Here is a 14,122-nt window from a genome sequence, read left to right as displayed (position 1 = left end):
CTACATCGGGCCTCTAACAGGCCGAAAGTCACTAGGCTGTAATTGGGCCCAAATATTCAGCGAACAATTAACGGGCCAGATCTGGCTTCTGGCCGTAAATGGGCCCAAATATTCGGCGAACAATTAACGGGCCAGATCTGGCTTCGGGCCGTAAATGGGCCTTTATTAAGCAGGCCGTTATTGGGCTGGCCCACTCAGTACGTGTGTAAGTACTACGGGCCTTTGACTGGGCTGGCCTTTTTAACCTATATGGGCCTCTGTTGGGCTGTGCCATGTGTCGACGTATCATAGGCGCTTTGGGTCCAATGAGTGGATGACATCTGTCCCAACGGTGAGCCGACACGTGTTTCCTCCAGCCAACGATGATTTTACACGTGGAAAATCCCCATTGGTCGGGGCTGTTAACGGGTTATCAGATCCAAAACCGGACCCGATAGCTTAACGACGTTCCGTTATGGTGGATGCCACATGTCGGTCACCCTTGACGAAAGCACTTCTGTGACGCGCGATTTATCGTCATGGAAGTGGACACTTCCATGATGATAATTTTGGTAATGTCATGGAACACTTCCACGACAGCACAGGTATGACTATCTTGATTCTGTCATAAATTTGTCATGGATGTACATGCATGACAGAAAACGTGACCTACTGTGACAAACACGTATCATCACGGAAGTGTGTGTTTTTTGTAGTGGATACAGGCACTGCAGCAGACCTCTGACCTCTAGGCACTCGCTGAAAAGCATCAGTAGTTGCCTTCCCTTTACTCTCTTCTGCTTCCTCTTGGAGCTGCTCAACTGCTGTTTGTATCTCAGTAACCTTCAGATCAAAATCTTAAAATTTTATCTCTGTGATCCTCTCCAAGCTCTCCTGATTCTGAGTCAGGGTGGCCAAGCCCTTCTCAATCCTCAAAGTAGATTGGATCAGATATGCCAGCTGATCTTGCTTGCTCTTCAGGAAAACTTGAGATGCCTCTTCAGCACTTGGCATCTTTGTAGCTTTCTCTGCCTTTGCTTTAGCTTTCTTTTCTTGTGCTTGCACTGATGAAGGTTCAATCTCATTTATCACAACTTTGTTGTCTTCAAATTCAGGATATAGAGGTAAATGCTCCTTGTCCAACAAATAAGTGCATGTGCCCATCTTGGAGTTGATGAGCACCTGAATATGTGGAGCATACCCACAAGATCTCTTCTGGTCAGCAGTTGTCCTCTTGATTGTCTCTACAATCAGATTCATGACTTTGAACTTTTGAGGGACATCAAAAATGTGCAGCAAGTTGATTGAATGTCCTCTAATCATCTTATGATCTCCTGACCTGGGTAGCAAAGTGTGCCTTAGGATGGTGTTGATAGTGGGTAGACCAGACAACAAGTAGTGTATAGATCCAAGCTTGTGTGTCTCCAAAGCTTTATCAGGGATCTCTTTGTACATGTTTCCCATAGAGTTGTGGTCTTTCTTCTTCTTGGCATACACATCCAAGTCATCCTCATGAGCTTCTGGGGCATTGATCAACTTGGCCCATTCATCAACAGTTGATTGGTATCTAGTACCTTCAGACATCCAAACTATCCTCCCATCTGGATAGAAATGAGCAGTGGAGTAAAATTGCAATATGAGCTCATCATTCCATTTGGTAAGTTTCTGTCCAACAAACTTATCAACTCCACAAGCCTTGAAGCTGTCATGTACACCTGGGAAGTGATCTTCATTCTCCTTGATGTATTTCCAATCAACCCATCTCATGTCACATACCATTGGCTTCTTGTCAAGCAGAATGGTCTCATAGAAATCTTGTTGTTCTTTGGTGTGGAACCTGTAGTCAACTGCAGTCCTTCTCCTCACAGCATAGGGATTAGACTGTCTCTATAGTCTCAGTCCTGCATCCTTTCTGATGTTCATGTCCTCAGCTACTGGATGAGCATCATTGTGATCTGGAATCTTGGGTTTCAGTTTTCTCAGCACTAGGGCTTCATCATCTTCTTCTTCAACTTGAGGCACTGGGGTCGTGTTCTTCTCTTCAGCAGGAATGTTTCTAGTGCTTCTCTTAGGTGCAGACTTCTGAGCTTGAGCTGTTGCTTTGGGAGCAGATTTGGGCTTTGATGGAGCAGCCCCTAACTTGATTGCATCTCCCATAAGCTTTTGTGACTTGGGTGCTAGTGCAGCATCCTCTTCCTCTTCATCAGCAGATGGATATCTCATCATTGAGGGCTTGCCAATGACTCTGGCAATAGTTTTCTTGACCCTCTCCTTCCTCTTCTTGCCTTCTCCAGCCTCTTTGGGTTCAAGAGTGAACTCCATTGTTTCTTCTACAACAGCTTTCCTAGGCTTGGAAGTTGGCACTCTCTTGGCAGGTGCCTTTTTATGCATGCCAGGCTTTGTTGTAGCAGTTGTGCCATACTCCTTCTTCAGCACTTTCTTCCTTGAGGTGGCCTCATCCTCAACAGCCACATAGTCCTCATCCTTAGAGTCTGAGGTTCTCTTCTTCCTAGTTCTGGTGGCTGCCTTGGGCAAGTTACTTGCTGTACTCCTGCTGCCATCATCATAGCTTCTTGAGGGATCTGAACCCTCACTCAATTGCACTTGTTCCTCATATCTGTTCTGACTGTCACTCTGGTCAGACATCTTGGCAATTACACTGACAGCAAACCCTGTGAATAGATGTAGATGAGGTAGAATGGATGAGCATCACAAAGTGCAGAAGTTTTGCAAAACAAATGACTCAAAAACTTAGTTTTAGTTCTCCACAGAAAGCATTTCGGAGCTACCGGTTTGTTAAACTCGGTGACACCGAAGCAACTGTTGGAACCTAAACTAGTGAACTCGGTCGGACCGAGTCACAGTTTGGTGGCACCGAGATTGCTAGGGTTTCACAGAGAATTGAACTCGGTCACACCGATTTGCTGTTTTTGGTCAGACCAAAAAGCGCATGTGCAATGGCCTAAGCCAAATCGGTGAGACCGATTTCTACAACTCGGTCCGTCCGAGATGAGTTCGGCGGAGACCTAACCCTAAATTTTCAAATCAATTCTAATCTAAGGATGTTTTCTCTAGATAGATTGTTTGCATACGTGGTAAAGATCATGGCAAAGCAATGTGCTATGAATCGGAGTTTGGGAAATAGCACAAAGGAGTCAAACCCTTACCCTAGTTCGGCGGGAGTTCGCTACGGCGACAACGGTGGAGCAGATTTCCGTTGACGGCGATGGAAACAGCGGCGGGAGGTCACTGGCGGCGAGGAGACGATCCGGAGACCCGAGGAGGCAGAGCAGGACACACGCGCGGGCTGAGGAGTGTGAAGAAATTTCCAAAATCTCACCCGTGGGTATATATATCCCGACCCTGTCGGTGTGACCGAGTGGAACAACTCGGTGGCACCGAGATGCAGAATCGCAAGCGGTTACTGCAACTCGGTGTGACTGAAAAGTTCAAATCGGTTGCACCGAGATGAAAACCTAGATCAACTTGGTGAACTCGGTGTAACCTAAGTGGATGACTCGGTCATACCGAAATGCACAAAGAGGTTTTGGAAGTTTAAGTCTATGACGAATCGGGGACTCCGAGTGCTCCTCACACAAAGTGGTTCGAATCTGACTTGATCAAACTTTGTGATTAGCATGAATAGAGTTTGAGACGAGAAAAGCATAGATAGATAGAGGGAGTACTTAGGCATTCTTGTCCATCCATTTGGCAAAAGAAAAGGAGCCAAACAATCAAAGCAACAAATGGATGTCCTCGAATGAGTAAAATATGCATCCAACATGCTCAGACAATAAAATTGCAAATGAAATATGTGACAAAGCATGCACAAACACTCTAGCACCTATCAAGCAAATGGCGATGACTAGGTCATCTATATATGAGTATATTGACTTAGGTGTCAAATGAGAACATTTGATCATAGGCCATACTCATCGTTTCAGCACAAGTGGGGTTACCACTTTTACATAAAGCATTGTTGTGTTCACACCATTAGAGTTGCTTTAGCTCAATTGATTAGAGTAAAGCTCCCCCTAGATGTGATATCCCCCCCTAAGAGAGATGACTAACCTTGGGTTTTGTCGATGATGACTTCATGTAGGTGTTGAAGATGTGGATGCTCAATGTTGATGTAGATTGTTTGAAGCAATCCAATGGAGTGAGTTGCACTTTCAATACCTACACGGGTTAGTCCCACAAGGAACAAACAAGGATATCCATAGACATAGAGTGAAGTTCACACAAGATGATGTCCATGAGATCATTAGGTTACCTTGTCCCTTGTCTTACCAGCAAGAGGGTTTGTGACTCCTTGAACTAGTGCATGATGTGGAAGTTGTTTGCACTTGTCCTTGCCAACATGATATGAGTGAAGTATGTTGGCGGAGTCACCCTCAAGAACTCTTCTAGTTCTTCTTCTTCGGGATCCACATCATCTTGATGGGAATCCTTGGGGTTGTAGTCGTACTTGATGAAGTAGAACTTGATGTAGTCTTGGGAACCCACTTGACCAAGGCCTTGGGAGCTTCTTCAAATGCATCAATCTCCTCTTGAAGCTTATCCTTGCCTTTTTGCTTGTGGTCTTGTGGTGGTAGATCATCTTGAGCTTGTGTCCCTTGGAAGGAAGTAGGATCATACTTCTCTTGTTGAGGAACAAACTTCGTCTTGGGGTATTGATCTTCTTCCCACTCCACTCCATTGGCATTGAACTTTCGTTCAAAACCAACACCTTGATTCTTCCGGTGCCTTCCTTGCTTGCGTACAAATTACTCAAATTGCTTACTTCCAGCAAGGCTCTTGTAAACACCTTTCCCTATAATTCCCTTCAATAAACTATTTTCTTGCTCAAGTGTAACTTGGCTAAGAGAATCATTAGTGGAATCAAGAGAACTACTAGAAGAAACAATATTGGATTTAGCATGATTATTGTTACTACTAGAAGAAGAATATTTCTTGTTCTTGTTGCTAGATTTAACTTGTGGCATGTAAGTAGACAAGAGTAAACTCTTGGCAATGTAAGAAGAGCTTTTCTTGCGAAGATCATCATTGATTGCTTTTAAGAACCCATGCTCTTGCTCAAGGTTGAGCTTTTCAAAGCGTAGCTTCTCATGAGTCTTTAAAAGTTCTCGATGATCTTCCAAGGTAGTTTCATGAGCTAACTTAAGAGTGTTTAGTTCTTTAGTTAGACGCTCAATCTCCTTCTTATCAACATCATTCGTTTTATCTTGATTAGCATGATTAATAGCAAGTTCATCATAGTTTTCATCACTAGAGTTCTCAACAAGTAAATCATCATCATCTTCATCACTATTGAAATCAACATACTCGGGGTGTGATACCTTTGGGCCTTTAGCCATGAAGCATCTTCCAATTACTTTATTTGGTGAGTAAAATATGTCATAGGAGTTGGTTGACACAAGTGCTAGACCGGCAACACCTTCATCTTGAGTATATTCGGAGTCGGAGTGATAACTTCTTTCGGAGTGATGGTCGGAGTCTGTAACATCCCAAATTTTCAATTTGGAATGTTATACATAGGACATCATATGCATATCATATTTTTTTGCATTTTGGTTTTGGATCCTAAAAATCCTAAGCAACTCAAGGACCACGGAGAGAGTTGGGGATTTTATTATTTTCATATTTGAATTTTCTCGAATATCGAAAAGAAGATCATTTTGGTTTTAATTATTTTTCTCTAAAAAATATTTTATATTAAAATAAATGAGAGGAGATAATATGACTTCTCCAAAATAAAAGAAATATTGGAGGAAAAATATTGAAAATCAAATAAATAATTTTATTTGGATTTTATTGCTATTTTTTTTGAATTAGAAAATATGCATTTTTCAAAACTGCATTTCTTAGGACAAGAAAATGTTCACTAAGTTCTAAATATTTTATTTAGACGGCGAAAATTGTTTTTGGAATTTTTAGAAAAAAAATATATTTATTTAGCATTTTTCCGTCGGCGGAATTTTATTTAAAAAAATGTTTCGGACCGAGCCGGGCCGAAGCCCAGCTGGCCCATCTCCCGCCGCCGCCTCCCGTCGTGGTGCTCGCGACGGACTCGGGGAGTCCGACCCCGAGCCGCCGGCGCCGCCCCCTCCCGCACGCCATTCCCCCCCCCCCCAGGGGCCTTTAAAGCCCGAGGCGCCGCCGTCCTCGACCCCCACATCTGTTGGGGAACGTAGTAATTTCAAAAAAAATCCTACGCACACGCAAGATCATGGTGATGCATAGCAACGAGAGGGGACAGTATTGTCTACGTACCCTCGTAGACCGAAAGCGGAAGATTTAGCAGAACGCGGTTGATGTAGTCGTACGTCTTCACGATCCGACTGATCAAGTACCGAACGCACGGCACCTCCGAGTTCAGCACACGTTCAGCCCGATGACGTCCCGCGAACTCCGATCCAGCTGAGTGTTGAGGGAGAGTTTCGTCAGCACGACGGCGTGGTGACGATGATGATGTTCTACCGACGCAGGGCTTCGCCTAAGCACCGCTACAGTATTATCGAGGTGGACTATTATTGAGGGGGGCACCGCACACGGCTAAAAGATCAAACGATCAATTGTTGTGTGTTTGGGGTGCCCCCCTGCCCCGTATATAAAGGAGCGAGGGGGAGGTGCGGCCGGCCAGGGAGGAGGCGCGCCAGGAGGAGTCATACTCCCACCGGGAGTAGGTCTCCCTCCCTTCCTTGTTGGAATAGGAGAAGGGGAAAGAGGTGGAGGAGGAGAAGGAAAGGGGGCGCCGCCCCCCTCTCCTTGTCCTATTCGGACTAGGGGGGAGGGGCGCGCGGCCCTGCCCTGGCTGCCTCTCCTCTTCTCCAATAAGGCCCACTATGGCCCATTAACCCCCGGGGGTTCCGGTAACCCCTCCGGTACTCCGGTAAAATCCCGATTTCACCCGGAACACTTCCGATATCCAAATATAGGCTTCCAATATATCAATCTTCATGTCTCGACCATTTCGAGACTCCTCGTCATGTCCGTGATCACATTCGGGACTCCGAACAACCTTCGGTACATCAAAACATATAAACTCATAATATAACTATCAACGAAACGTTAAGCGCGCGGACCCTATGGGTTCGAGAACTATGTAGACATGACCGAGACACGTCTCCGGTCAATAACCAATAGCGGAACCTGGATGCTCATATTTGCTCCCACATATTCTACGAAGATCTTTATCGGTCAGACCGCATAACAACATACGTTGTTCCCTTTGTCATCGGTATGTTACTTGCCCGAGATTCGATCGTCGGTATCTCAATACCTAGTTCAATCTCGTTACCGGCAAGTCTCTTTACTCGTTCCATAATACATCATCCCGCAACTAACTCACTAGTTGCAATGCTTGCAAGGCTTAAGTGATGTGCATTACCAAGAGGGCCCAGAGATACCTCTCCGACAATCGGAGTGACAAATCCTAATCTCGAAATACGCCAACCCAACAAGTACCTTCGGAGACATCTATAGAGCCCCTTTATAATCACCCAGTTACGTTGTGACGTTTGGTAGCACACAAAGTGTTCCTCCGGTAAACGAGAGTTGCATAATCTCATAGTCATAGGAACATGTATAAGTCATGAAGAAAGCAATAGCAACATACTAAACGATCGAGTGCTAAGCTAACGGAATGGGTCAAGTCAATCACATCATTCTCCTAATGATGTGATCCCGTTGATCAAATGACAACTCATGTCTATGGCTTGGAAACATAACCATCTTTGATCAACGAGCTAGTCAAGTAGAGGCATACTAGTGACACTCTATTTGTCTATGTATTCACACAAGTATTATGTTTCCGGTTAATACAATTCTAGCATGAATAATAAACATTTATCATGATATAAGGAAATAAATAATAACTTTATTATTGCCTCTAGGGCATATTTCCTTCAGTCTCCCACTTGCACTAGAGTCAATAATCTAGATTACATAGTAATGATTCTAACACCCATGGAGCCTTGGTGCTGATCATGTTTTGCTCAGGGAAGAGGCTTAGTCAACGGGTTTGCAACATTCAGATCCGTATGTATCTTGCAAATTTCTATGTCTCCCACCTGGACTAAATCCCGGATGGAATTGAAGCGTCTCTTGATGTGCTTGGTTCTCTTGTGTAATCTGGATTCCTTCGCCAAGGCAATTGCACCAGTATTGTCACAAAAGATTTTCATTGGACCCGATGCACTAGGTATGACACCTAGATCGGATATGAACTCTTTCATCCAGACTCCTTCATTTGTTGCTTCCGAAGTAGCTATGTATTCCGCTTCACACGTAGATCCCGCCACGACGCTTTGTTTAGAACTGCACCAACTGACAGCTCCACCGTTCAATTTAAACACGTATCCGGTTTGCGATTTAGAATCGTCCGGATCAGTGTCAAAGCTTGCATCAACGTAACCATTTACGATGAGCTCTTTGTCACCTCCATAAACGAGAAACATATCCTTAGTCCTTTTCAGGTATTTCAGGATGTTCTTGACCGCTGTCCAGTGATCCACTCCTGGATTACTTTGGTACCTCCCTGCTAGACTTATAGCAAGGCACACATCAGGTCTGGTACACAGCATTGCATACATGATATAGCCTATGGCTGAAGCATAGGGAACGTCTTTCATCTTCTCTCTATCTTCTGAAGTGGTCGGGCATTGCGTCTTACTCAACCTCACACCTTGTAACACAGGCAAGAACCCGTTCTTTGCTTGATCCATTTTGAACTTCTTCAAAACTTTGTCAAGGTATGTGCTTTGTGAAAGTCCAATTAAGCGTCTTGATCTATCTCTATAGATCTTGATGCCCAATATATACGCAGCTTCACCGAGGTCTTTCATTGAAAAATTCTTATTCAAGTATCCCTTTAAGCTATCCAGAAATTCTATATCGTTTCCAATCAGCAATATGTCATCCACATATAATATCAGAAATGCTACAGAGCTCCCACTCACTTTCTTGTAAATACAGGCTTCTCCAAAAGTCTGTACAAAACCAAATGCTTTGATCACACTATCAAAGCGTTTATTCCAACTCCGAGAGGCTTGCACCAGTCCATAAATTGATCGCTGGAGCTTGCACACTTTGTTAGCTCCCTTTGGATCGACAAAACCTTCCGGTTGCATCATATACAACTCTTCTTCCAGAAATCCATTAAGGAATGCAGTTTTGACATCCATTTCCCAAATTTCATAATCATAAAATGCGGCAATTGCTAACATGATTCAGACAGACTTAAGCATTGCTACGGGTGAGAATGTCTCATCGTAGTCAATCCCTTGAACTTGCCGAAAACCTTTTGCAACAAGTCGAGCTTTATAGACAGTAACATTACCGTCAGCGTCAGTCTTCTTCTTGAAGATCCATTTACTCTCAATTGCTTGCTGATCATCGGGCAAGTCAACCAAAGTCCACACTTTGTTCTCATACATGGATCCCATCTCAGATTTCATGGCCTCAAGCCATTTTGCGAAATCTGGGCTCACCATCGCTTCTTCATAGTTCGTAGGTTCGTCATGGTCTAGTAACATAACCTCCAGAACAGGATTACCGTACCACTCTGGTGCGGATCTTACTATGGTTGACCTACGAGGTTCAGTAACAACTTGATCTGAAGTTCCATGATCATCATCATTAACTTCCTCACTAATTGGTGTAGGCATCGCAGAAACCGGTTTCTGCGATGAGCTACTTTCCAATAAGGGAGCAGGTACAATTACCTCATCAAGTTCTACTTTCCTCCCACTCACTTCTTTCGAGAGAAACTCCTTCTCCAGAAAGATTCCAAATTTAGCAACAAAAGTCTTGCCTTCGGATCTGTGATAGAAGGTGTACCCAACAGTCTCCTTTGGGTATCCTATGAAGACACATTTCTCCGATTTGGGTTCGAGCTTTATCAGGTTGAAGTTTTTTCACATAAGCATCGCAGCCCCAAACTTTAAGAAACGACAACTTTGGTTTCTTGCCAAACCACAGTTCATAAGGCGTCGTCTCAACGGATTTTGATGGTGCCCTATTTTACGTGAATGCGGCCTTCTCTAAAGCATAACCCCAAAACGATAGCGGTAAATCAGTAAGAGACATCATAGATCGCACCATATCTAGTAGAGTACGATTACGACGTTCGGACACACCACTACGCTGCGGTGTTCCGGGTGGCGTGAGTTGCCAAACTATTCCGCATTGTTTCAAATGAAGACCAAACTCATAACTCAAATATTCTCCTCCACGATCAGACCGTAGAAACTTTACTTTCTTGTTACGATGATTTTCAACTTCATCTGAAATTCTTTGAACTTTTCAAATGTTTCAGACTTATGTTTCATTAAGTAGATATACCCATATCTGCTTAAATCATCTGTGAAGGTGAGAAAATAACGATATCCGCCACGAGCCTCAACATTCATCGGACCACATACATCTGTATGTATGATTTCCAACAAATCTGTTGCTCTCTCCATAGTTCCGGAGAACGGCGTTTTAGTCATCTTGCCCATGAGGCACGGTTTGCAAGTACCAAGCGATTCATAATCAAGTGGTTCCAAAAGTCCATCAGTATGGAGTTTCTTCATGCGCTTTACACCGATATGACCTAAACGGCAGTGCCACAAATAAGTTGCACTATCATTATCAACTGTGCATCTTGTGGCTTCAATATTATGAATATGTGTATCACTGCTATCGAGATTCAACAAAAATAGACCACTCTTCAAGGGTGCATGACCATAAAAGATATTACTCATATAAATAGAACAACCATTATTCTCTGATTTAAATGAATAACTGTCTCGCATCAAACAAGATCCAGATATAATGTTCATGCTTAATGCTGGCACCAAATAACAATTATTTAGGTCTAAAACTAATCCCGAAGGTAGATGTAGAGGCCGCGTGCCGACCGCGATCACATCGACTTTGGAACCATTTCCCACGCGCATCGTCACCTCATCCTTAGCCAATCTTCGCTTAATCCGTAGCCCCTATTTCGAGTTGCAAATATTAGCAACAGAACCAGTATCAAATACCCAGGTGCTACCGCGATCATTAGTAAGGTACACATCAATAACATGTATATCACATATACCTTTATTCACCTTGCCATCCTTCTTATCCGCCAAATACTTGGGGCAGTTCCGCTTCCAGTGACCAGCCTGCTTGCAGTAGAAGCACTCAGTCTCACGCTTAGGTCCAGACTTGGGTTTCTTCTCCTGAACAACAACTTGCTTGCTCTTCTTCTTGAAGTTCCCCTTCTTCTTCCCTTTGCCCTTTTTCTTGAAACTGGTGGTCTTATTGACCATCAACACTTGATGCTCCTTTTTGATTTCTACCTCCGTAGCCTTTAGCATTGCGAAGAGCTCGGGAATCGTCTTATCCATCCCTTGCATGTTATAGTTCATCACGAAGCTCTTGTAGCTTGGTGGCAGTGATTGGAGAATTCTGTCAATGACGCTATCATCCGGAAGATTAACTCCTAGTTGAATCAAGTGATTGCAGTACCCAGACATCTTGAGTATATGCTCACTGACAGAACTATTCTCCTCCATCTTGCAGCTGTAGAACTTATTGGAGACTTCATATCTCTCAATCCGGGCATTTGCTTGAAATATTAACTTCAACTCCTGGAACATCTCATATGTTCCATGACGTTCAAAACGTCGTTGAAGTCCCGGTTATAATCCATAAAGCATGGCACATTGAACTATCGAGTAGTCATCAGCTTTGCTCTGCAAGACGTTCTTAACGTCGTCAGTTGCATCAGCAGCAGGCCTGGCACCCAGCGGTGCTTCCAGGACGTAATTCTTCTGTGCAGCAATGAGGATAATCCTCAAGTTACGGACCCAGCCCGTGTAATTGCTACCATCATCTTTCAACTTTGCTTTCTCAAGGAACGCATTAAAATTCAACAGAACAACAGCACGGGCCATCTATCTACAATCAACATAGACAAGCAAGATACTATCAGGTACTAAGTTCATGATAAATTTAAGTTCAATTAATCATATTACTTAAGAACTCCCACTTAGATAGACATCCCTCTAATCCTCTAAGTGATCACGTGATCCATATCAACTAAACCATGTCCGATCATCACTATGTTGATCATATCTACTATATGATTCATGCTCGACCTTTCAGTCTCCGTGTTCCGAGGCCATATCTGTTATATGCTAGGCTCGTCAAGCTTAACCTGAGTATTCCGCGTGTGCAACTGTTTTGCACCCGTTGTATTTCACGTGGTGTCTCAGCACGAAGAACTTTCGCAACGGTGCATACTCAGGGAGAAAACTTATACTTTGATAATTTAGTGAGGGATCATCTTATAATGCTACCGTCAATCAAAGCAAGATAAGATGCATAAAAGATAAACATCACATGCAATCAATATAAGTGATATGATATGGCCATCATCATCTTGTGCTTGTGATCTCCATCTCCGAAGCACCGTCATGATCACCATCGTCACCGGCGCGACACCTTGATCTCCATCGTAGCATCGTTGTCGTCTCGCCAACTTATGCTTCTATGACTATCGCTACCGCTTAGTGATAAAGTAAAGCATTACAGGGCGATTGCATTGCATATAATAAAGCGACAACCATATGGCTCCTGCCAGTTGCCGATAACTCGGTTACAAAACATGATCATCTCCTACAATAAAATATAGCATCATGCCTTGACCATATCACATCACAACATGCCCTGCAAAAACAAGTTAGACGTCCTCTACTTTGTTGTTGCAAGTTTTACGTGGCTGCTATGGGCTGAGCAAGATCCGTTCTTACCTACGCATCAAAACCACAATGACAGTTTGTCAAGTTGGTGTTGTTTTAACCTTTGCAAGGACCGGGCGTAGCCACACTCGGTTCAACTAAAGTTGGAGAAACTGACACCCGCGAGCCACCTTTGGGCAAAGCACGTCGGTAGAACCAGTCTCGCGTAAGCGTACGCGTAATGTCGGTCCGGGCCGCTTCATCCAACAATACGGCCGAACCAAAGTATGACATGCTGATAAGCAGTATGACTTATATCGCCCACAACTCACTTGTGTTCTACTCGTGCATATGACATCTATGCATAAAACCAGGCTTGGATACCACTGTTGGGGAACGTAGTAATTTCAAAAAAATTCCTACACACACGCAAGATCATGGTGATGCATAGCAACGAGAGGGGAGAGTATTGTCTACGTACCCTCGTAGACCGAAAGCGGAAGCGTTAGCACAACGCGCTTGACGTGGTCGTACGTCTTCACGATCTGACTGATCAAGTACCGAACGCACGGCACCTCCGAGTTCAGCACACGTTCAGCCCGATGACGTCCCTCGAACTCCGATCCAGCCGAGTGTTGAGGGAGAGTTTCGTCAGCACGGCGGCATGGTGACGATGATGATGTTCTACCAACGCAGGGCTTCGCCTAAGCACCGCTACAGTATTATCGAGGTGGACTATGGTGGAGGGGGCATCGCACACGGCTAAAAGATCAAACGATCAATTGTTGTGTGTTTGGGTGCCCCCCTGCCCCCGTATATAAAGGAGCAAGGGGGGAGGTGCGGCCGGCCAGGGAGGAGGCGCGCCAGGGGGAGTCCTACTCCCACCGGGAGTAGGACTCCCTCCCTTCCTTGTTGGAATAGGAGAAGGGGGAAAGAGGTGGAGGAGGAGAAGGAAAGGGGGGCGCCGCCCCCCTCTCCTTGTCCTATTCGGACTAGGGGGGAGGGGGGCGCGGCCCTGCCCTGGCCGCCTCTCCTCTTCTCCACTAAGGCCCACTATGGCCCATTAACCCCCGGGGAGTTCCGGTAACCCCTCCGGTACTCCGGTAAAATCTTGATTTCACCCGGAACACTTCCGATATCCAAATATAGGCTTCCAATATATCAATCTTCATTCTCGACCATTTCGAGATTCCTCGTCATGTCCGTGATCACATCCGGGACTCCGAACAACCTTCGGTACATCAAAACATATAAACTCGTAATATAATTGTCATCGAAACGTTAAGCGTGCAGACCCTACGGGTTCGAGAACTATGTAGACATGACCGAGACACGTCTCCGGTCAATAACCAATAGCGGAACCTGGATGCTCATATTGGCTCCCACATATTCTACGAAGATCTTTATCGGTCAGACAGCATAACAAC

This window comes from Triticum aestivum, chromosome 7D (genome assembly GCF_018294505.1).
Source record: "Triticum aestivum cultivar Chinese Spring chromosome 7D, IWGSC CS RefSeq v2.1, whole genome shotgun sequence".
NCBI lineage: Eukaryota > Viridiplantae > Streptophyta > Magnoliopsida > Poales > Poaceae > Triticum > Triticum aestivum.
The sequence above is the reverse complement of the archived record's forward strand: the minus strand, read 5'-3'. Positions refer to the sequence as shown.